Raw genomic sequence first — 22,940 nt, 5'->3', positions numbered from 1 at the left:
ACTCATGCGACTAAACTAAATTCTCCACACATGACCCAATATGACTTGACTCAATCCTTGCATAACATGGACTCTTTTGATGCCACTTGGCATTCAATTACAAACATAAATCAGCAAATTGCAAACCCAAAATAAGAACTCAAATAAACCCAAAATAAAAGGACTCAATGTGACCAAAATAGAATAGACTCAATCCAATTAAATGCTAGAAATTATGAACCCAATGTGTTTTCGGGCACTCCCAAGCAAGAATTCCAAACTCGACGTACATCCATTATGATTTGGGCTTGTGCTCCTGCATCAAGTCAACTCTGGCACGCAGGTAGTCTTGGCACAGTTTTTGGAGTCGACTCCAGCAGACCTGGCGTCGACTCCCCAGTGTTGGAGTCGACTTGAGAACTCCAGGAGTCGACTCCCACAGGCAGACAGAGAGGCATTTTTCTGTGGACTGTTGCCGAGTCGACTCGCAGTATTGCGGGAGTCGACTCGAGCACGGTTTTCACGCGAGGCTGAGTTATGAACCGGGTCCAAGCTAAGGTTTTTTGAGCCCTAATCAAAGTAAGAGATTGGGAGGTATATATAGACTTCTTAAGGGACACGAGAGGCAAGGTTGCAACCTAGAGAAACCCTAGAACTCATCAACGAGAGGTTCCAAAAAGTAGATCCTTTGTGTGCATCAGGAAGACGACGTATTGCTCGTCTTGAGAGAGATTGTTTGCTGTGAGAAAGAGAGTTTGTTTCTCTTCTCTTGAATCTCTGTAACTTCCTTTGATCATATAGTGAATTATTGATCTGTGCGGCTGTGGATGTAGGAGCAAGAGACTCCGAACCACATAAATTTGAGTGTCTTGTGCGTTTTGCTATTGTTTTTGCCGTGTTATTCATTTCTCCTACTATCCTTTATATTCCACATTCGTAGGGTTGATTTCCTAACAAATCTTTGCATGGACTGCAGAAAATTAGAAGTCTGAAGAAAGGTGACTTCGAGCTATATGGCGCTGGAGGAGAATCCATCCAGGCTGAAGCTGTTGGCACCTACATACTAGGGCTACCCTCCGGGAAGTTCTCGAAGCTAGAAGACTGTTATTTTATGCCAAAAATCATTAGAAATGTAATTTCAATTCCTTTGTTGCTTAAGAAAGGATTCAAAATAAATGGAAAGAGCAATGGTTGCTCTATTTCTTTATCTAATGAGTATTATTGTCATGGCACTATGGAAAATGATCTTTTAGTATTATGTCTTAATAATGTTATGTTTCATATTGGCAAAGATAATAAAAAAAAAGAGAGAATATTAATAATACCCTCCTCTGGCATTACCGATTAGGTCATATTAGTGAGACAAGGTTACACAAGTTGTATAAAGATAAATTCTTTGACCCTTATAATTTTGAATCATTAGGAACTTGTGAATCTTATCTTATGGGTAAAATGACCAAATCTCCATTCTCGGAACATGGAGAAAGGGCAAGTGAGTTGTTAGAACTCGTACACAATGATGTGTGCGGTCCTATGTCAACTCCAGCTAGAGGTGGATACTCTTACTTCATCACATTTACTGATGACTTATCAAGGTTCGGTTTTGTGTATCTAATGAAACATAAATCCGAAGCCTTTGATAAATTTAAAGAGTATCAAAGTATGGTCGAAAAATAAACTGGGAAGTGTATTAAAATTCTTCGATCTGATCGAGGAGGAGAATACCTTTCTAGTGAATTTTTAGACTATCTTAAATTAAAGGGTATACTCTCTGAATGGACACCTCTATGTACACCACAATTAAATGGTGTAGCTGAAAGAAGGAATCGTACCTTATTAGATATGGTACGGTCCATGATGTGCTTCATAAATCTTCCAATTTCTTTCTGGGGACATGCCCTAGAAACTGCTGTATTAGTATTAAATAGAAGTCTGTATCTAGCACTCCATATGAGATATGGAAAGAAAAGAAACCTAATCTTAAGTATCTTAAGATATGGGGTTGTCATGCTTATGTCAAAAGAAATTTTGGACATAAGCTAAGTGCTAGATTGGACAAGTGTACATTTGTAGGCTATCCTAAAGACAGTTTAAGATATATCTTCTATGATCCTACCGAACAAAAGGTATTTGTTGCTCGGCATGCCACTTTCTTGGAAAAAGAGTTTTTCTTAGAAAAGGGCAAGGATAGAAGAATTGAACTTGATGAAGTTCAAGACCTACAAGGTGAGACACATAATAATCCTCAACCAGATGTACCCATGGAAGAGGTACAGCCACTACACACTACTCCTCTCCGAAGGTCAGAAAGAGTGCGAAATGCACCGAGAGGTATGGATTTATCATTGAGAATGATGAAGCCCACATCATTGATAACGATGACCCTCTGACCTATTCGGAAGTTGTCAAGAGTAGGGACTCTGACAGATGGCTGGACGCCATGAAATCCAAGATAGATTCTATGTATACAAACCAAGTGTGGACTTTGGTTGATGCACCTGAGGGAGTGATTCCAATAGGGTGCAAATGGGTATACAAGAAGAAGATAGGAGCTGATGGCCAAGTAGAAACCTACAAGGCCAGGCTAGTGGCAAAAGGTTTCAGGCAAAAACAAGGTATTGATTATGATGAAACTTTTTCGCCAGTAGCTATGCTCAAATCTATTCGGATTATGCTTGCTATAGCTGCATACTATGATTATGAGATCTGGCAGATGGATGTCAAAACTGCCTTCCTTAATGGTCACCTTGAGGAAGAGGTTTATATGACACAGCCAGAGAGATTTGTCTCAAGAGGGAGAGCAAATCAAGTATGTAGGCTTAAGAAATCCATTTATGGATTAAAGCAGGCATCTAGGAGTTGGAACATCCATTTTGACATGATAGTCAAAGAGTTTGGCTTCATTAAAAATATAGATGAACCTTGTGTGTACAAGAAGACTAGTGGGAGTGCTATTGTCTTCTTGATATTATATGTGGACGATATATTGGTCATTGGAAATGATGTTCCAATGATGCAATCGGTCAAGACTTAGTTATCAAAGAAATTTTTCATGAAAGACTTGGGTGAAGCATCCTATATATTTAGTATAAGGATCTATAGAGATAGATCTAAAAGGATGCTAGGTTTGTCCCAGTCTAGGTACATTGATAATGTGCTGAAGAGGTTCAGTGGATGGAAGTAAGAAAGGTTTCTTACCCATAGGACATGGCATACAACTCTCTAGGAAGATGTCTCCTAAGACATCTGAAGAGAGGAATAGAATGAGTTCTATTCCCTATGCTTCGGCAGTAGGGTCGATCATGTATGCTATGTTATGCACCAGGCCTGATGTAGCTTATGCCTTGTGTTCGTCCTTTCCTGTCTACCTAAAAATATGCTAGACAGATCGTTGTTAGAACCGACGAACAAAAGTTGAATTTAAATTTACTCTTACCTGTTCTACTCGAAGAATAGTGGTCGTAAGAGGTCGATCCACAGGGAGGCGATTGGAGTTGCTTAAAAATAAAAATGTTCACTCGGATTCAAAAGCGATTTTTGAATATCAAAAGAAAAACATTACGTCGGGAATGTTGATAAATTCTCTAGTCTACCGGAGAATGATTTTTAATTAAAATTAACTAGAAGACATGTACTTAGATTCAAAAAGTATTTATATATTTAATGGAAAAGAAGAGTTTTTTTTTTGCATAAATTAAAATGGATGACAACAGTGCTTAGGGAGATTGAAGCCTGGAACATAGACTGCATGAAAGAAGATTTCATAAATTGCAACTAAAACGAGAATTTTTGAATGCATAAAACAAACTGCAGGAAATAAACTTAACCTAAAACATGAATTGCATAAAAAAAAAATTAATGGATTGCATTAAAAGATTTCATAAAAAGAAAATAGAAATTAACTTGAACCTAGAACAGGGATTGCATGAAAGAAATTTTGCTAGATTTCATAAAAATAAATTGATTACAAAGATAGAAATGAAGATTGGTGGCTTGATGCTGCCTTTCTTCTGCAAATAAAATAAAGAAAAGAAATAACAAAAAATCAAAAAGAACACTTCTCCCTTTCTCTCCCACGGTGGAACAACATAAAATATTATTTTTTCTTTCTTTCTTCTCCAAAAGAACAGAGCAATGCTCTGTTTCTTTTTTCTTTTTTCTTTCTTCTCTCCCACCGAGCTCTCTCCTCTCTTGGTTCCCACCCCAAACCGAGCATTCCCCTCTTCTCTTCCTCCTTCTCCTTTTATAGCCGCGGACGGACGCCTGATGCGGAAGGGAGATGGCAGACGCGGTGAGGACGCGGGGAGGAGTCGATCACGGACACGGTGGAGAGGGGCTGGCCGCGGGATCGACGGGGTGACTTGGAGGGATCACGGAATGCTTGATTCATGGAGAAGATTGGACGCTAATCCGCTCTGTGAACGCGGATGGATGAAGCCGGAGGGAGCTAATCGATGGCTCACGGACGGCTGGGATTGGGTCCGGACGCGTCATGGGCGGAAGCAGAGGCGGAGGAGCTGCCAACGGACGCTGGGATTTCGGGATTAATGGCATGAATGGAAGAAGATGAGATGGATTTCCTTCTTTGGGTGCGGGATTGGGGCATTCGTGGCACGGGAGAGCTGGCAGCGACGCTTGGATGCGGAGGAGAAGATCACGGAAGAGCTGGGATTTGGGACGGATGCCACGGCTGGAATCCAGAAGAGCTGCGGATGCTGCGTCGTTGGAGCTTGATGCGTTTGCTAGCGTGGAGGATTTGGAAGGGATGCACGGCATGGATGCGGTGGAGACGCGGTGAGGATGCGGTGCAGGATCGCTGGGATTTCCTTTCCCTCGTGAGATGGAGCTGGGAGACACCAATTTCCATCCAATCAGTCATCTAGATAATAATAAAAATAGTGTGATATAAAATTTGGCTTGTAGACGGACGAATTTGGTTCGTCGCGGGTCATCTGTTCTGACTGGAGGTCAATTGCAAGTCTTTCAAGTCATGGGTCAGCCAGCACCTCATAGTTATGATATGGTCAAATTAGATTTGCCCAAAATTCTTTCCCAAAAGCACAAAGAATTTGGACCCGATTCGGACCCGAACCCGACTCGGACCCGAACCCGATTTGGACCCGAACCCGATCTTCAACTGGGTCGGATCTAGGAAGAGATCCTTCTGAAGTCAAATTTGTACTCAATGTGCATTTTATCTCTAATTTATGATAATCTGTGTCAAACCTAAATATAATATTAATCCAGTAAATTTATCATTATTGGTTTAGCAATAACACTAATTTTAGTGACATATAGGTCGCACTTTTGTGCTCTCATCACACCCCCCAACTAGCTTATTGCTAGTCTCTAGCAATTTAGTGCGAAAATGATAAAATGAGAGTGCAAAAGTGTAATTTATTATATTACTAAGATAAATACTCATTTTCGTAGAGCATTACGATTGCACTTAGCACGTGCAACAAGCCTTTAAACCCCTAGGTTACCCTAGTGGACGAGTGTTGTCTCGTGAGGGTTTGCAGTGAAGTTACCCACAAACTTCAATCCCAAAATAAAATTTGTTTTATGAAATGAAAGTCTAATTTTCAAGTACATAACTGATAAGAATTTCAAAAGCACACAAGGTTTTAATTACTAAGTAGCCTAATTTCTAGGTTAGTATGCAATTTAAGTTGAAATTATTAGGTTTTCCGTTAGAAAGTTGTAAGACTTATTTATACTTGAGTGCTCAGTGAAGTTTGGACCATGCACAAGCTAAGGTTTTGGATCTCCAAAATATCGCTAATATTAGTAGTTTCCAAGAATTGGTCGGATAAGACCTATTTGCTGATTCAAAATCATCTTTTCTGCAGGATTTCGAGAGCTGTGGATGTTTACTTTAATACCTCATGGGCTTTATCTGTAATATTCCAGTTTACTCGAATTTTTACAACGACGGCTTTCACACTATTGTCTTTCTTAAGGTCAGTATACTTTTTTTTTTTCATTTTTTTTTCATTTTTTTTTGTGTTTTTTTTTTTTTGGCATTAAAGAGAAATGATAATGTATATATTGTGCACTTTTACTCCTGTGATGATTCCTCCATGTAGCGAGCAATTAGTCGACAATTCTCACACCAGTTGGCATGAGGTGTCGGGCATCAAGACTCCCCTACGGACCTATGCTCGGGTTCCTCATCACAAGCCCGCTGACCTTTGACAGTAGGTAGCCCTTTTCGATGTACCTGACTAAATCCACCATTTTTTTTTTTTTTTGGATCAGAAAAAGATGGTTCATCAGGATTCGAGGTTGCTGCCATATTCTCAACACAATGTCGAACCTATACCTTAGAAAATGCAGGCCAGATGTGTTGTGAAATTCAAAGCACTAATTAGCTTACAACTCACTAAAAGGAACTTAATAAAAAGAACTCACTTTGCACTACTTCCAACTAGTCATTGGGCTCTTAGATTTTATATACCTTGTGTGTTGTATATATATATATATATATATTCAAAAATTTTAACTAAAAACTTTTTTTTTTATAAAATGCGTAAAAATACCTCCAAACCTAAATCTAACATTGTCCTCAATGTTAAAGAAAATTTAAAGCAGTAAGAGGACAGAGGAGAAGTACCTGATATGGGTGGGTTAATTGAAAGTTGGGACAAAATCCCCCAAACCTGCATGTTAGTAATTTATTGATGATTTTTTTTTTAATAAAAGAAACTTACATGTTGGGTTGCCTCCCAAAGAGCGCTAAGTTTTATGTCTTCAGCCAGACAATTTCGATTTACTCATAATAGATAGGGTCGGTCAGAAGTATCTCCTCAACTTCTGGACTTAGATACTCAAGGTATGGTTTTAAACGATGTCCATTGACTTGAAAGGTCCTACCATCCTTGATGTTGCATATTACTACTGCACCATGCGGGTGTACTTTCTCTACTGTGTATGGGCCAGTCCAGCGGGATTTAAGTTTTCCAGGGAATAGATGTAATCGAGAATCATATAAGAGAACTTTTTGTCCTTGGTAAAACTCTTTACGAGTAATCATTTTATCATGCATGACTTTCATGCGATCCTTGTACTTCTTAACACACTCGTAAGCATCGTTCCTAATTTCTTCAAGCTCGTCGAGCTGAAGCTTTCTATGTTCTCCTGCCTTGTCGAGATCGAAATTTAAGCGTTTGATTGCCCAATAGGCCTTGTGTTCTAACTCGACAGGTAAATGGCAAGCTTTGCCATAGACAATCCTGTATGGGGACATTCCAATTGGTGTTTTGTAGGCCGTACGATATGCCCACAATGCATCTGTTAACCTAAGGGACCAATCCTTTCGAGATGGATTGACAGTTTTCTCAAGGATGGTCTTGATTTCTCTGTTGGAAATCTCAACTTGTCCACTCGTTTGTGGATGATATGGTGTACCGACCTTAAGGGTGATGTTGTACTTCCTAGCAAGGGCTTTAAAAATTCTATTGCAAAAATGTTTCCCCCCATCACTAATGATAGCACGAGGGGTGCCAAAGCGAGCGAAGACAGACTCCTTAAGAAACTTGATCACTACTTTGTGATCATTGGTCTTACACACGATAGCCTCAATCCACTTAGATACATAGTCAACAGCTAGGATGTTGACCCACTAATGGATTTTGATGAATACAAAACACCAGAGTATAATTCCATTTATCTTAACAATTTAATTGAGGATTTCATGTATTTTATTAAGAATATTGTTAAGAAATGTCTAGGCAAGTTTTCATGATTTTTTAAGGACTTATTGAAGAATTTTTGAGATGAAAGAAAAAGTTCAGGGACAGCCGAGACGTCTCCGGGTTGTCTCAGAGACGTCTCTGGCACAAACAGGAAGAACTGGCACGTCTGGAGACGTCCCCGGCACCTGCCGAGTCGTCCCCGCGATAGCGGAGTCGACTCTCTCAGTAGCGGAGTCGACTCTCTCAGTGGCGGCAGAAAGACAGTTTTCAAGAGATATGCGCGAGACGTCCCCACCGTACGCGGAGTCGTCCCCGCAAGTAAAAAGCAGACTTCCCGAGTCGTCCCCGAGGTAGCGGAGTCGGCTCTCTCAGGGTTTTCCAGAGGATGTCATTTTCGGTGATAAGGCAGCGGAGACGTCCCCTGAAAGAGCGGAGTCGACTCTCTTAAAGAATTCCAGAAGACATATTTTTCGGAGTTATAACAGCGGAGTCGTCCCCAAGGCAGCGGAGTCGTCCCCATGCAAAAAGTGCAAACAAGCCGAGACGTCCCCGTAAAGTACAGAGACGACCCTCTCAGAAAAACAGAAAAACAAGGATTCAAACGATACAATTCCAGAGTTGTCCCCGTAAAGTGCCGAGTCGACCCCAAACAAAGTGAAAAGTAAATTTATACAGCCGAGATGTCTCGCATTGAAGCGGAGACGTCTTCGGAGCGCCTGGGACGCGACTGACAACTTTTGCAGGTTTGGTTTGAATTTCAAATCTCTTTTACTTTATCTCTAACGGCTATATTTGCTTTTTGGGCTATAAAAGGAACCTCTTAAGTGCTTCTCAACAACTCTTCACCAACCCAAAGCTAGATCATTTAAGAGAGAAGCGAGAGAGAGTAGTTCAAGGGAGTGAGTGCATTCAAGTGAAGAAATCAAATGCTTTCAAGCTTTCCAAGTGATTTCAAGCTCAACCACTCTCTTCCGCTCGGGATTCAAAGCTCATACTCAAGCCTACGCGATCCACATCGGAAGAATCATCATTTCCCATGCTTCCAACGGCAAAAGGATTCTTCCGGGTTCTATTGTTTATCATTGTCATATCTGCTTATTTAGAGCTTTTCAATCCTTTGTAAAACCTTTCATTGTGGTGCTTGTTCCAGTCAAGGGACTTGGAACAAGGAAAAGGCGTCCCAAGCCTAAGTGAAATTGGGGGTTATAGGGTTTGTTGTTAGCCCGGTGTAAAACAACGAGTTGGGTAGTGAACTCGCAAAACTACCGTACTGTAATCGTGGATTATAGTGGAAATTCCCAAAGGTGCTTTGGGGAGTGGATGTAGGAGCAGTGGAGGCTCTGAACCACTATAAAAGCTTGTGTTTGCGATTCTTTGTCTTCATAGCTTTATTTTAGCTTTAGCTCATACATTTGTGTGTTTTATTTTTTAATTAGACAAAAAGTTTTAAAACACCCAATTCACCCCCCCTCTTGGGTGACCATCTCTGGGCAACAAGTGGTATCAGAGCAGGTGCTCTGTGTATTTCTTGAAAGACCTAACCGTCTTAGCCAAAGATCTAGATGGCAACACCCTTTAACAATGTTCCTGCTGAGGGGCAAGCAACCAATAGACCTCCACTCTTCAATGGGACAAATTATACCTATTGGAAGACTAGAATGAGAATCTTCATTCAAGCACAAGACTATGCCTTGTGGAGGGTTATAGTCAAGGGACCACAAGAACCATCACACATGGTTAATGGCATTCAAGTTCCAAACCTGAGGAGGATTGGGATGAGAATGATGATAGGATGGCTCAACTCAATTCAAGAGCCATGAACTCATTATTTTGTGCTCTAGATGTAAATGAGTTTAATAGAGTCTCCACATGTAGTTCCGCTAAGGAAATATGGGATAGGCTTGAAGTTATCCACGAGGGTACAAATCAAGTCAAAGAGTCCAAAGTGAACATTCTAGTTCACAAATATGAGTTGTTTAAGATGGAACCCAATGAAACCATCACATGCATGTTTACACGCTTTACCGATATAATTAATGGTCTAAAGAGTTTGGGTAAATCTTATACTAATCCGGAACTTGTAAGTAAAATTCTCAGGTCTTTGCCGAAAGCATGGGAAGCAAAGGTCACGGCGATCGTAGAAGCCAAAGACCTCAACACCTTGGGGCTAGAACAACTTTTGGGCTCATTGATGACGCATGAGCTCACGATGTAGCAACATGAAGATGATTTGCCAAAGAAGAAGACAATTGCACTCAAGGCTACTTCGAGTGTGTGTGAAGAAGAAAGTAGTGAGAGTGAGGAAGAAAGTGAGGACGAGGACTTGGGTTTGATAGTTAGGAAGTTTAAAAAATTCATGAGGAAAAAGAAACCCATTCCAAGGAAAATGTTTGGAGGGAGAAATGATTGGGAAAAAGAAAAAGAAAAAGAAAGAGACCCAATCATATGCTACGATTGCAAGAGACCGGGACACATTCGTTCCGAATGCCCTCAACAAAAGAAGTTTTTTGGAAAGAAGAAGAAGAAGGCATTGAAGGCAACATGGGATGATAGTGACACATCATCCTCCGAGGAAGAGAAGGAAGAGACCGCCAATTTGTGCTTCATGGCATTCGAAGACGACGAGGTATGTCAAAACTCAACTATAAATTTTACTTTAGAAGAATTGTATGAAGCTTTTCAAGAACTTATGGGTGATTGTAGTATGTTAGGAGCAAAGAATAAAGAGTTAAAAGCCTCCAATCAAAAACTGAAAGAAGATATTGAAAACCTATTGATTGAGAAGGAGAGCGTTAAAAATATTAACACCATTGACCTAGAAAATAGAAACTTAAAACTTAGCACTGAAAATAAAACGGGAAAAATACTAATTAAGGAATTAAATCTAAAAGTAAAATCTCTACTCGATAATAATACCTCACTTGCACAAAATGTTGAATCCCTTAAAAAGGATAAGGAAGAACTAGTTAAAGAAAATTTAAATCTTAAGAATGAGGTACATAAATACAAACCAATTGTTGAAAAATTCACACAAAGCTCTGAAAAATTAAATCTTATTCTTTCAAATCAAAGAGCTGTTTTTAATAAAGCCGGATTAGGATATAAAACTAACAAACAACAAAAGTATCTAAAGAATTTCTTTGTAAAAGCAAAAGATGTAAAAACTGAAAAACCTACATGCTTTCATTGCGGAAAGAATGGACATAAAGCCTACTCTTGTATTCAAAGAAAGATCCAAACTAACAAGAGTACATTTGTGAAAGCTAAAAACATAACTAAAGTATGGGTGCCTAAGGGAACCAACTACACTAACCACGAAGGACCCAAGAAAACTTGGGTACCTAAGAGCTTCACATGATCATTTTGCAGGTATGCCTTGCAGCCGGGAATAAAAGGAGAATGTGGTATCTTGATAGTGGTTGCTCAAGGCATATGACCGGTGACAAGAGTCTCTTCGTCACTTTGAAATCAAAAGAAGGAGGAGTAGTCACATTTGGAGACAATGCTAAAGGTCAAATCATTGGTGTTGGTAAAATCTCCATTTCACCCTCCTCTTTTATTGACAATGTATTGTTAGTTAATGGACTAAAACATAATCTATTAAGTATAAGTCAATTTTGTGACAAGGAATTTAAAGTGTCATTTGAATCATCACTATGCATAATTAGTAGTCCAATTGACAATGAGATCATACTCACAGGACATAGGCATGGAAATGTTTACATGGTTGATCTTGATGATCTCACCATGAAGGATGGCCAATGTCTTGTAGCCATGAGTCCCAAAGTCAATGAGACTAGTTGGTTATGGCATCGTAGGTTAGGACATGCTAGCATGGATTTAATTTCTAAATTGATTACAAAAGATCTAGTCAAAGGACTACCAAAGATAGATTTTGAAAAGAACAAAATTTGTGCTGCATGTCAATTAGGAAAACAAACGAGAAGCTCTTTCAAGTCTAAAAACATAGTCTCAACAACAAAACCCTTAGAACTAATCCACATGGATTTGTTTGGACCCACTAGAACTGCTAGTCTAGGGGGTAAGAAATTTGGTCTTGTAATTGTTGATAATTTTTCACGTTTTACATGGGTTTCATTTCTTGCACATAAAGATGAGTCCTTTCCCGCTTTTATCAAGTTTCATAATAGAGTTTCGAATGAACTCAATCTTAAACTAAAAGCAATTAGAAGTGATCATGGTACCGAGTTTGAAAATCAGCACTTTGAAAAGTTTTGTGACGAAAATGGTATCAATCACAATTTCTCGGCACCTAGGACACCCCAACAAAATGGGGTGGTAGAAAGGAAGAATCGCACACTAGCAGATATGGCTCGTACCATGTTGTGCGAATCGGATCTACCAAAATATTTTTGGGCTGAAGCAATAAATACTGCATGTCACATTTTAAACCGTGCATTAGTTAGATCCATCTTGAAGAAAACACCTTATGAGTTAATAAAAGGTAAGAAACCAAATATAAGCTATTTTCATGTTTTCGGTTGTCGATGCTTTATTTTAAATAATGGAAAGGACAATCTAAGCAAATTTAGTGCTAAATCAGATGAGGGGATCTTCTTAGGTTATTCCTCATCTAGTAGAGCATACAGGGTCTTCAACAAGAGAACTCTTGTTGTTGAAGAATCCATTCAAGTTGTTTTTGATGAAGCTAATGGAGATTCTTCTAGAAAAGAAGAAGATGGTGATGCAGGTATACTTGAAGACCGAATGAAGGAATTCTCCATACAAGACAAACAACAAGAGGATGAGATCAAAGAAGATACAATTCAGCAAGATGAAGAAGAAGACCAACCTCCGTTGAGAAATCAAGATCTTCCTAAGGAATGGAGGTATGCACATGGTCATCCAAGGGATCTAATCCTTGGTGATCCCTCACAAGGGGTAAGGACAAGATCCTCTCTAAGAAATACTAGTAATTATCTTGCATTCGTTTCACAAATCGAGCCTAAATCACTAGAAGAAGCTGAAAAAGATGATAAGTGGATGAATGCTATGCAAGAGGAATTAAACCAATTTGAAAGAAATGAAGTTTGGACTTTAATGAAAAGACCCCCTAATGTTTCAATTATAGGCACCAAATGGGTATATAGAAATAAACTAGATGAAGATGGAATAGTAATAAGAAACAAAGCTAGGCTAGTGGCCAAAGGCTATAATCAGGAGGAAGGAATAGATTTCGATGAAACTTTTGCTCCTGTTGCTAGGTTAGAAGCTATTAGACTACTTTTGGCATATGCATGCTTCATGGATTTTAAACTCTATCAAATGGATGTAAAAAGTGCATTTTTAAATGGTTACATAATGGAGGAAGTTTATGTAGGACAACCTCCAGGTTTTGAAAATCACTTACATCCAGATTATGTGTATAAATTGCATAAAGCATTGTATGGACTTAAGCAAGCCCCTAGGGCATGGTATGAAAGATTAAGTAATTTCCTAATTGAAAACAAATTTAAGAGAGGAAATGTAGACAAAACTCTCTTCATTAAAAGAAAAGGAAATGACTTACTGCTTGTACAAATTTATGTGGATGATATAATTTTTGGTGCTACTAATGATAGTCTTTGTCAAGAGTTTGCCAAGCTTATGCAGGGAGAATTTGAAATGAGCATGATGGGTGAGCTCAACTTCTTCCTTGGGCTACAAATAAAACAATCAGAGGAAGGCATCTTCATCAGTCAGTCCAAATATGTCAAGGAAATGTTGGAAAAATTCAAGATGAAGGATGCAAAGAAAATCAGCACACCCATGGGCTCAAGTTGCAAGCTTGACAAAGATGAAAAAGGTAAAAGTATAGACTGCAAATTGTACAGAGGTATGATAGGCTCATTACTTTACCTTACTGCTAGTAGACCAGATATATTATTCAGTGTTTGTATGTGTGCTAGATACCAAGCATGTCCTAAGGAATCACACTTGCAAGCTGTTAAAAGAATTTTTAGATATCTGGTAGGGACATCTAATGTAGGCTTATGGTATTCTAAACAATCTGACATAAATTTAATTGCTTATTCCGATGCTGATTTTGCCGGGTGCAAACTCGACAGAAAAAGCACAAGTGGCACATGTCAATTCTTAGGTGCTAATTTGGTTTTCTGGTTTAGCAAGAAACAAAATTCAGTTGCCTTGTCCACAGCTGAGGCTGAGTACATTGCAGCTGGAAGCTGTTGTGCCCAAGTTCTTTAGATTAAGCAACAACTTGAAGACTTCGGTATCAAAATGAATAATATACCAATTAAATGTGATAATACAAGTGCAATTAATTTAACAAAAAATCCTATCCAACACTCTAAGTCAAAGCATATAGAGATTAGGCATCATTTTATTAGGGATCATGTGCTGAAAAATGATGTGATGATTGAATATGTATGTACTGAAAATCAATTGGCCGATATCTTTACAAAGCCCTTTTGTAAAGATAGATTCAACTTCTTAAGGAATGCTTTGAGCTTGTATGATCCTAGCAAATAAATTGAACTTGTATTGCATTGCTTTGCTACTCAAACTAGTAATCCACCTCAAGGTAAACATAAGTGAAAGCATGAATTCATCTAAGCTAAATGATGAACTGTTTGACTTTCCGGAGGATGGTTACCCTCCCTTGGACTCTTCATGGAGATATTTTCAGAGCCTATTTCATAGGTATTCGAAATTTGGTCAAACATTCCTCATTTCAATATTAATAATTCAAAATCATTATCAAATTATTATAGGATGTATTATTAAGGGGGAGGATCACAAACAAATTCACTCTGTGTTTATCAAAAGAAATCATGTTGATTAGGGTGATTAAATAAAAAATTGGAAAAAGATAGAATTCAGTCTGAAATTTTTCAGTGCCGGAGACGTCTCTGGCAAATCGCAGAGGCGTCCCCCCAGGCGAGACGTCTCGCCTTAGTCGGGGACCGAACGAGGGTTTTTAAAATAGGTCGAAACAGCTCGAGCCGACCCGAGCTTTCCCTTTCATCCCCGACAAAAACAAAAACCCTAGCCTCCATTTTTCTCCAACACAAACCCTAGCTTCTTTCTCCTCATTTCCCTAGGATTTCCATTCAATGGCACCCAAAAGAGCTAGGAGGACTGGTGGGAGGCGTCCTAGGGCAGCGGCCGACGGTGAGGAACGGCGGGAAGAACCTTCCGCGCCGTCTCCTCCGGTTGCTCCGCCGACCACAACCATTTCCTGTGCAAATCGCACAGTGACAACCGGGAGGTACATAGATTTTCATTTTCTAGATAATGAGGGGTTCTCTATTGGAGAGAGACTCCGAGCCCAAGGGTGGGAGCACCTTTGTACCCTCAATACCTCGACCTACCCCAGCCTTGTTAGAGAAATGTTTAGTAATATGGCTTTAGGGGACTTAGGGTACACTGCATATGTCCGGGGGACATTAGTAGAAATTAATGAGGACATCTTATCCACTGTTTTGCAAATCCTTAAGGACGGTGAGGCTCCAACCTCACATCCCCAAAGGAAAATAGCCCTAAACTTACTTTTAGGACGAGAGGACTGCGGCCCTCTTGATGTAGTGAACTCACAAGACCTAAATGCCGAGATGAGATTACTTTTAAGTATTATCAACCGGGTCTTGTTTCCTAAAACCGGTCGCTTCGATTTTGTTTCGGAGCGAGATTTAGTTATCATGCACCATATCCTACTAGGGATTCCTCTAAACCTCCCTAGACTCATGTTAAACTACATTGCTCTATGTCATAGGTATTCTAGGTTTAGTATACCCTATGGCATGATATTTACCCTAGTTTTTAAACACTTTAAGGTTCACATTCCCGAAAATGAACCTGCAAAACCCTTGAGAAACACCGACTACTATAATGAGGGCACAATGCGAAGAATGGAGTTTTAAAAGGTAGATGGGTCTTGGGTCAAGGTACCAAAAAGAAAAGCTCAAACCCTAGAGCCTGAGATCCCACATCAGGAGTCTAACCACCACTCTCCTCCACCCAGCCACATGGATTTCCCTGATAGACCCTCCAGCTCAGCTGGACCTTCCACATCCATGCCACCACCTCCTCCAGTCAGTGGGCCCTCCTTCCTATCAGAAGACCAGATGCGTACCTTAGCATCAGTCATTTGCCAGCAGATGAGGGAGGAAATGAGATCCATGATCTCTACTGAGTTGGCCCCCATCAGAGCTTCATATGAAGGGCTTCTACAAGAGCTGAAGGAAATTAGAGCTCAAATTGAAGCTACAACGCAAGAAATAGTTGGTGTGGGTGCCACCCAAACAATCAGATCAATTGAGCTAAAGGACAGCTTGAAGACCATTTCAAAGAGTCTTAAAGAGTTGACAAGCCCAGGAGGAAATGTGGGCACCTTGGTTGCCCAACTTAGAGGAAGAATTGAAATGGCAACCATAGAATTTGAAGCACTCGTGGCAACCTTCCATAAGTCACAGGAAGATCAGTTCAAGACCCTAATGGATTCAATCAATGCATTTATAGATGCAGCTTGTAGGGCTTATGAGCAACGTCGCCGATAAGGGACTTTTTGTAGACATCTAGGGATCTTCTTTTTGTATACCCTAGGCTATTTTGAAATACTTTTTGTAGTAGAAATCAATACTTGTAATGATTTCTTCTTTTAACTATGTACTGACTTCAAAGGTTTACAATGATACATGAATACAATTTCTTTTGAAACCTTGTGTATGTGCTACTGTGTATGTGATTCTGTGACTGTGTATGTGTTTCTTGTGATGTGCCATAAAAATCTCATAACATACCTTAAGTATTCAAATTCAACACAACTTATCCATGCATATGACACAGGGGGAGCACATCTTGTGATAACTATGTTAAACAAAAAGAGGAGTCTGAAATGAATTCCAAACCAAAGGGGGAGTGATATGAATGACTAAAATTCTTTAATAGAAATAACTTGGACAGGGGGAGCACAACTTGAATCTCCTTGAGTAGTTCATAGAAGGATAATTTGTCCCCTTCATTGTTGATGACAAAAAGGGGGAGTAGATATATAGAAGGGGGAGTAGAACCAATATGGACATTGGATACATTGGAATGCAAAATACGAAATTCATACTCCAAAGTTGAATTAGAAAAGATAAAATTGAAAAATATTGGCTTTTAGATAATTGCCCTTCTGGAAAAGAAAGGGGGAGTCAAAAAGAACTTAGCTTTCAAATTTTAACTTAATTCAAATTCAGTTGATATGCTAAAATTGCTTAAGAGCTATAAAGATCAATCTTATGCATAATGATAGAATTGAAAATTGACTATTTTGAATTATGCACACTGTATCTAGCTCTAATCAAAACATTATGCTTGTACATCTGATCAAATACTGTGTATATGTTTAAATTTCGAATTTTGCATATACTCAGTGTTTTGTCATCATCAAAAAGGGGGAGATTGTTGACCCCCTAATGGATTTTGATGAATACAAAACACCAGAGTATAATTCCATTTATCTTAACAATTTAATTGAGGATTTCATGTATTTTATTAAGAATATTGTTAAGAAATGTCTAGGCAAGTTCCCATGATTTTTTAAGGACTTATTGAAGAATTTTTGAGATGAAAGAAAAAGTTTAGGGACAGCCGAGACGTTTCCGGGTTGTCTCAGAGACGTCTCTGGCACAAACAGGAAGAACTGGCACGTCTGGAGACGTCCCCGGCACCTGCCGAGTCGTTCCCGCGATAGCGGAGTCGACTCTCTCAGTAGCGGAGTCGACTCTCTCAGTGGCGGCAGAAAGACAGTTTTCAAGAGATATGCGCGAGACGTCCCCACCGTACGCGGAGTCGTCCCCGCAAGTAAAAAGCAGACTTCCCGAGTCGTCCCCGAGGTAGCGGAGTCGGCTCTCTCAGGGTTTTCCAGAGGATGTCATTTTCGGTGATAAGGCAGCGGAGATGTCCCTTGAAAGAGCGGAGTCGACTCTCTCAGAGAATTCCAGAAGACATGTTTTTCGGAGTTATAACAGCGGAGTCGTCCCCAAGGCAGCGGAGTCGTCCCCATGCAAAAAGTGCAAACAAGCCGAGACGTCCTCGTAAAGTACAGAGACGACCCTCTCAGAAAAATAGAAAAACAAGGATTCAAACGATACAATTCCAGAGTCGTCCCCGTAAAGTGCCGAGTCGACCCCAAACAAAGTGAAAAGTAAATTTATACAGCCGAGACGTCTCGCGTTGAAGCGGAGACGTCTCCGGAGTGCCTGGGACGCGACTGACAACTTTTGCAGGTTTGGTTTGAATTTCAAATCTCTTTTACTTTATCTCTAACGGCTATATTTGCTTTTTGGGCTATAAAAGGGACCTCTTAAGTGCTTCTCAACAACTCTTCACCAACCCAAAGCTAGATCATTTAAGAGAGAAGTTCAAGGGAGTGTGTGCATTCAAGTGAAGAAATCAAGTGCTTTCAAGCTTCCCAAGTGATTTCAAGCTCAACCACTCTCTTCCGCTCGGGATTCAAAGCTCATACTCAAGCCTACGCGATCCACATCGGAAGAATCATCATTTCCCACGCTTCCAACGGCAAAAGGATTCTTCCGGGTTCTATTATTTATCATTGTCATATCTGCTTATTTAGAGCTTTTCAATCCTTTGTAAAACCTTTCATTGTGGTGCTTGTTCCAGTCAAGGGACTTGGAACAAGGGAAAGGCGTCCCAAGCCTAAGTGAAATTGGGGGTTATAGGGTTTGTTGTTAGCCCGGTGTAAAACAACGAGTTGGGTAGTGAACTCGCAAAACTACCGTACTGTAATCGTGGATTATAGTGGAAATTCCCAAAGGTGCTTTGGGGAGTGGATGTTGGAGCAGTGGAGGCTCTGAACCACTATAAAAGTTTGTGTTTGTGATTGTTTGTCTTCATAGCTTTATTTTAGCTTTAGCTCATACATTTGTGTGTTTTATTTTTTAATTAGACAAAAAGTTTTAAAACACCCAATTCACCCCCCTCTTGGGTGACCATCTCTGGGCAACATAGGAGTATGTACTGGTGCCCAAATGACATGGGAAAAGGACCCATAAAATCAATACCCCAAACATCAAAGATTTCTACAATTAAGATTGGGTTCAGGGGCATCTCATTTTTTCTTGAAATTTTTCCTAGTCTTTGACATCGGTCACATGATTTGCAATACTCGTGTGAGTCGTGAAATAGTGTGGGCCAATAGAATCCGCACTGCAAGACCTTTGCAGCCGTCTTTTTACCACCGAAATGACCACCACAAGCGTGGTCATGACAAAAGGAAAGGACATTCCTTTGATCGTGTTCAGGGATGCATCGTCTGATGATTTGATCAGGACAGTATTTGAACAGGTATGGTTCATCCCAAAAATACCATTTTACACGAGCTAGGAAGCGAAATTTCTCTTGTTTGGTCCAAGAGCTGGGCATTTGCTCAGTAACAAGGTAGTTGACTACATCAGCATACCATGGAACATTGGTATGGGAAATCATCATTAATTGTTCATCAGGGAAGGTCTCGGACACAGGCATGGATTCTCCAGATGATTCAACAATTAATCTGGACAAGTGGTCAGCTACAACATTTTCAGATCCCTTTTTATCTCAAATTTTGAGATCAAATTCCTGGAGCAATAGGATCCAACGAATGAGCCTTGCCTTAGCATCCTTCTTTGTGAGAAGGTACTTAAGGGCGGCATGATCGGAATAAACAAGAACCTTAGATCCTATCAGGTAGGGACGAAATTTATCTAGGGCAAAAACCACTGCCAACAATTCTTTTTCAGTGGTAGAATAGTTAAGTTGGGCGTCATTCAGAGTTTTGCTTGCATAATGAATCACATGGGGAAGCTTCTCTACTCGCTGACCTAAGACAGCACCTATGGCATAATCGGATGCATCACACATGATTTCAAAAGGACGACTCCAATCAGGACTCCTTATGATGGGTGCTGAAGTTAGTTCAGACTTTAGTCTTTCGAAAGCAGTTATACAAATTGGCGAAAAATTAAAAGTAGCATCTTTCGCCAACAAATCGCATAAGGGTTTCGACAATTTACTGAAATTCTTGATAAAGCGGCGGTAAAAACCCGCATGCCCTAAAAAAGATCTGACTTCCCTAACAGTTTTGGGAGGTGGCAATTTAGCAATTAATTCTACTTTGGCCTTATCCACCTCAATTCCCCTTTGTGACACAATGTGTCCTAAAACAATACCTGATTCTACCATGAAATGACACTTCTCCCAGTTAAGAACTAAGTTTTTCTGTTTACAACGTTCTACAACAAGTGTCAAGTGGTGTAGACATTCCTCAAAATTGGATCCAAATACAGAAAAATCATCCATGAAAACTTCTAAAAATTTTTCCACCATGTCGGAGAAAATACTCATCATACACTGTTGGAATGTAGCTGGTGCATTGCATAGCCCAAAAGGCATGCGACGATAAGCAAAAGTGCCATAAGGACAAGTGAATGTGGTTTTCTCTTGATCCTCACGTGCGATAGGAACTTGGTTATATCCAGAATAACCATCGAGGAAACAGTAATGGGAGTGGCCAGCTAGCCGTTCTAGCATTTGATCGATGAAGGGTAGAGGAAAGTGGTCTTTCCTAGTCATGGCATTAAGCTTCCTATAGTCGATGCATACTCGCCATCCCGTTTGGACTCGAGTAGGGACTAACTCATTGTGATCATTTTTTACCACAGTGATGCCAGACTTTTTAGGTACGACTTGAACTGGGCTTACCCATTGACTATCAGAAATAGGGTATATAATCCCTGCATCTAAAAGCTTGATGACCTCGGCTCGAACTACGTCCTTCATGATTGGATTAAGTCGCCTTTGTGGTTCTCTAGAAATTTTTGCATCTTCTTCTAGATGGATTTTATGTTGGACCACAGAAGGACTAATCCCCTTAATATCAGCTATAGACCAACCGATAGCTTCCTGATTCTTTCGAAGGATACTTAACAGCTTCTCTTCCTGTTCTTTAGTTAGATTCGATGCAATTATAACAGGTAAGGTCTTGTTTTCTCCAAGAAATGCATACTTCAAGTTTTCGGGAAGGTCTTTAAGTTCTAGTTGTGGAGGTTTGACATTGGATGACACTAGCTGAGATTCCGAAATAGGCAATGATTCAAACTTGGTGGCCCATCTGCTAGTATCCATCACAGGAATGGAATCTAACAATGCATTAACCTCTTGACTTGACTCACAATCTTGACCAAAATTAGCCAAACATCTTTCTAATGGGTCAGAATAACTCAACTCTTCAAAAGAACTACTAATTATATTCTCAATCATGTGAATTTCTTCCAAATCGTCCATCTCAGTTGACTGACTACTACTATGAAAAACATTGAGCTGGACAGTCATGTTCCCAAAGGCTAGAGTCATTATTCCATTTCGGCAACTAATCACAGCATTTGAAGTGGCCAAAAATGGTCTACCTAGGATCACCGGGATGTGACTTTCTGGATTTTTTACTGGTTCAGTTTCAAGGACTACAAAATCCACAGGGTAGTAGAATTCATTAACTTTTACAATCACATCCTCTACAATTCCTTTGGGATACTTCACAGTCCTATCTGCTAATGACAAGGTAATGTTTGTGGGTTTTAATTCCCCCAAACCTAGTTCGATGTAGACAGAATAGGGTAATAGGTTTACACTTGCTCCTAAGTCTAATAGGGCTCTCTGAATGATGGTTTCTCCTATTTTAATTTCAACAGTGGGGCACCCAGGGTCCTTGTATTTTGGGGCAATCTGCTGTTGAATAAGAGATGAGGCTTGTGCAGCCATCACAGCTTGCCTAGGAATACTGGTTTTCCTTTTTACCGTGGTTAGGTCTTTTAAAAATTTTGTATAGGAGGGGATCTGTCTGATGGCATATAGGAAGGGTAAATTTATCTGGACATTTTTAAAGACTTCCATGATTTCATCGTACTGAGATTTTTTCTTTGAGTCTTGTAGTCTACTAGGAAAGGGAGCCTTAGGTGTGTAAGTTTCTATTGGTTTCTCCTCTATTCCTTGTGTTCCCTGTTCTTGTGCCTTTTTCTGGGTGGGGTTTGGTTCATGCTTTTCTTCTTTTTCTTGCACAGGAAGTTGGACTTTGTTGTCCACTTGCTTGCCAGATCGTAAAGTGGTAATTGCCTGGACTTCATGGGTAGGGTTTCCATTAGAATCAATCTGAAACTGGCCTCTCGGCCCTTGATTCTGTTGTCTACTAGGGTTAGGTACTGGCTGACTGGGCAATTCACCTTTCTTCCTATCCCCTAGAGAGTTGGCTATTTGGCTCAGACTAACCTCAAGTTTTGCAATCGCTTGCGCATGGAATTGGTTAGTCTGGGTTTGAGCCATGTTGGTCTGTTGTTGCTGTTGGATGAAGTCTTGTTGCTGCTTCATCATGTTAGCCATCATGGCTTCCAATGATGTAGTTTGCTGAGGGATAGGGGCATTATATATAGGAATAGGTGGAGCCAATGATTGGTTTATTTGTGATGGACCTATCCTGGAAAAATTTTTCTGAAAACCTGGTGGACCACCTTGATGCTGAATAGGTTCATTTTGCTTGTATGAAAAATTTGGGTGGAACCTATTATCAGGGTGGTAGACTGGGCTGAATGAATTGGGAGTGGGCTTCTTGAAGGCACTATATGAGTTAAGAGCATTTGCCTGCTCAGCCTTAATGTTGGGTAAACTGGGGCAACACTCCACTAGATGCTCAGAACTATTACACAAGATACATAAACTATGTGACTCGTGATCCACTTTCATGATGGGATTTAACTCTTTATATGAACTCGGACTAGTGGAAACAGTGAAAGCATCAAACTTTTTGCTTAAGTTGTTCATTCCAGTCACCAGATTGGACATGACATTTTTTAGTTCTGGGTCTGCTTTCATTTCATAATTACCCGGTTTTCTAGACCCGAACTCATCTCTATTTACTTCCTCACCATAGCTACTCCAATTTTGGGCGTTCTCGGCTAAGTCAACAAGAAATTCATAGGCTTGATCCAGGGTTTGGTCCATGAACCTACTTTTGTGCATGGACTCGATCATGTTTCTATGTGTCGGAGGTAGTCCTTTGTAAAAGAAATGTACTAGATCAGCCTTGTCAAGCCCATGGTGGGGGCACTTGACCAAAAGATCATGGAATCTTTCCCATAGTTGGGAAAATTCCTCCTCAGATTTTTCTCTAAAAGTTCTGATTGCATCCTTAATTTTTTCAGTTTTTACCATGGGATAGAACTTAGCCATGAACTTCCTAGATAGTTGTTCCCATGATGTGATGGAATT

Source organism: Phoenix dactylifera, chromosome 1, assembly GCF_051530095.1.
Source record: "Phoenix dactylifera cultivar Ajwa chromosome 1, Ajwa_hap1_PhDact_Kaust_v1.1, whole genome shotgun sequence".
In the NCBI taxonomy this organism is placed as follows: Eukaryota; Viridiplantae; Streptophyta; class Magnoliopsida; order Arecales; family Arecaceae; genus Phoenix; species Phoenix dactylifera.
Note: the sequence above shows the minus strand (reverse complement) of the source record.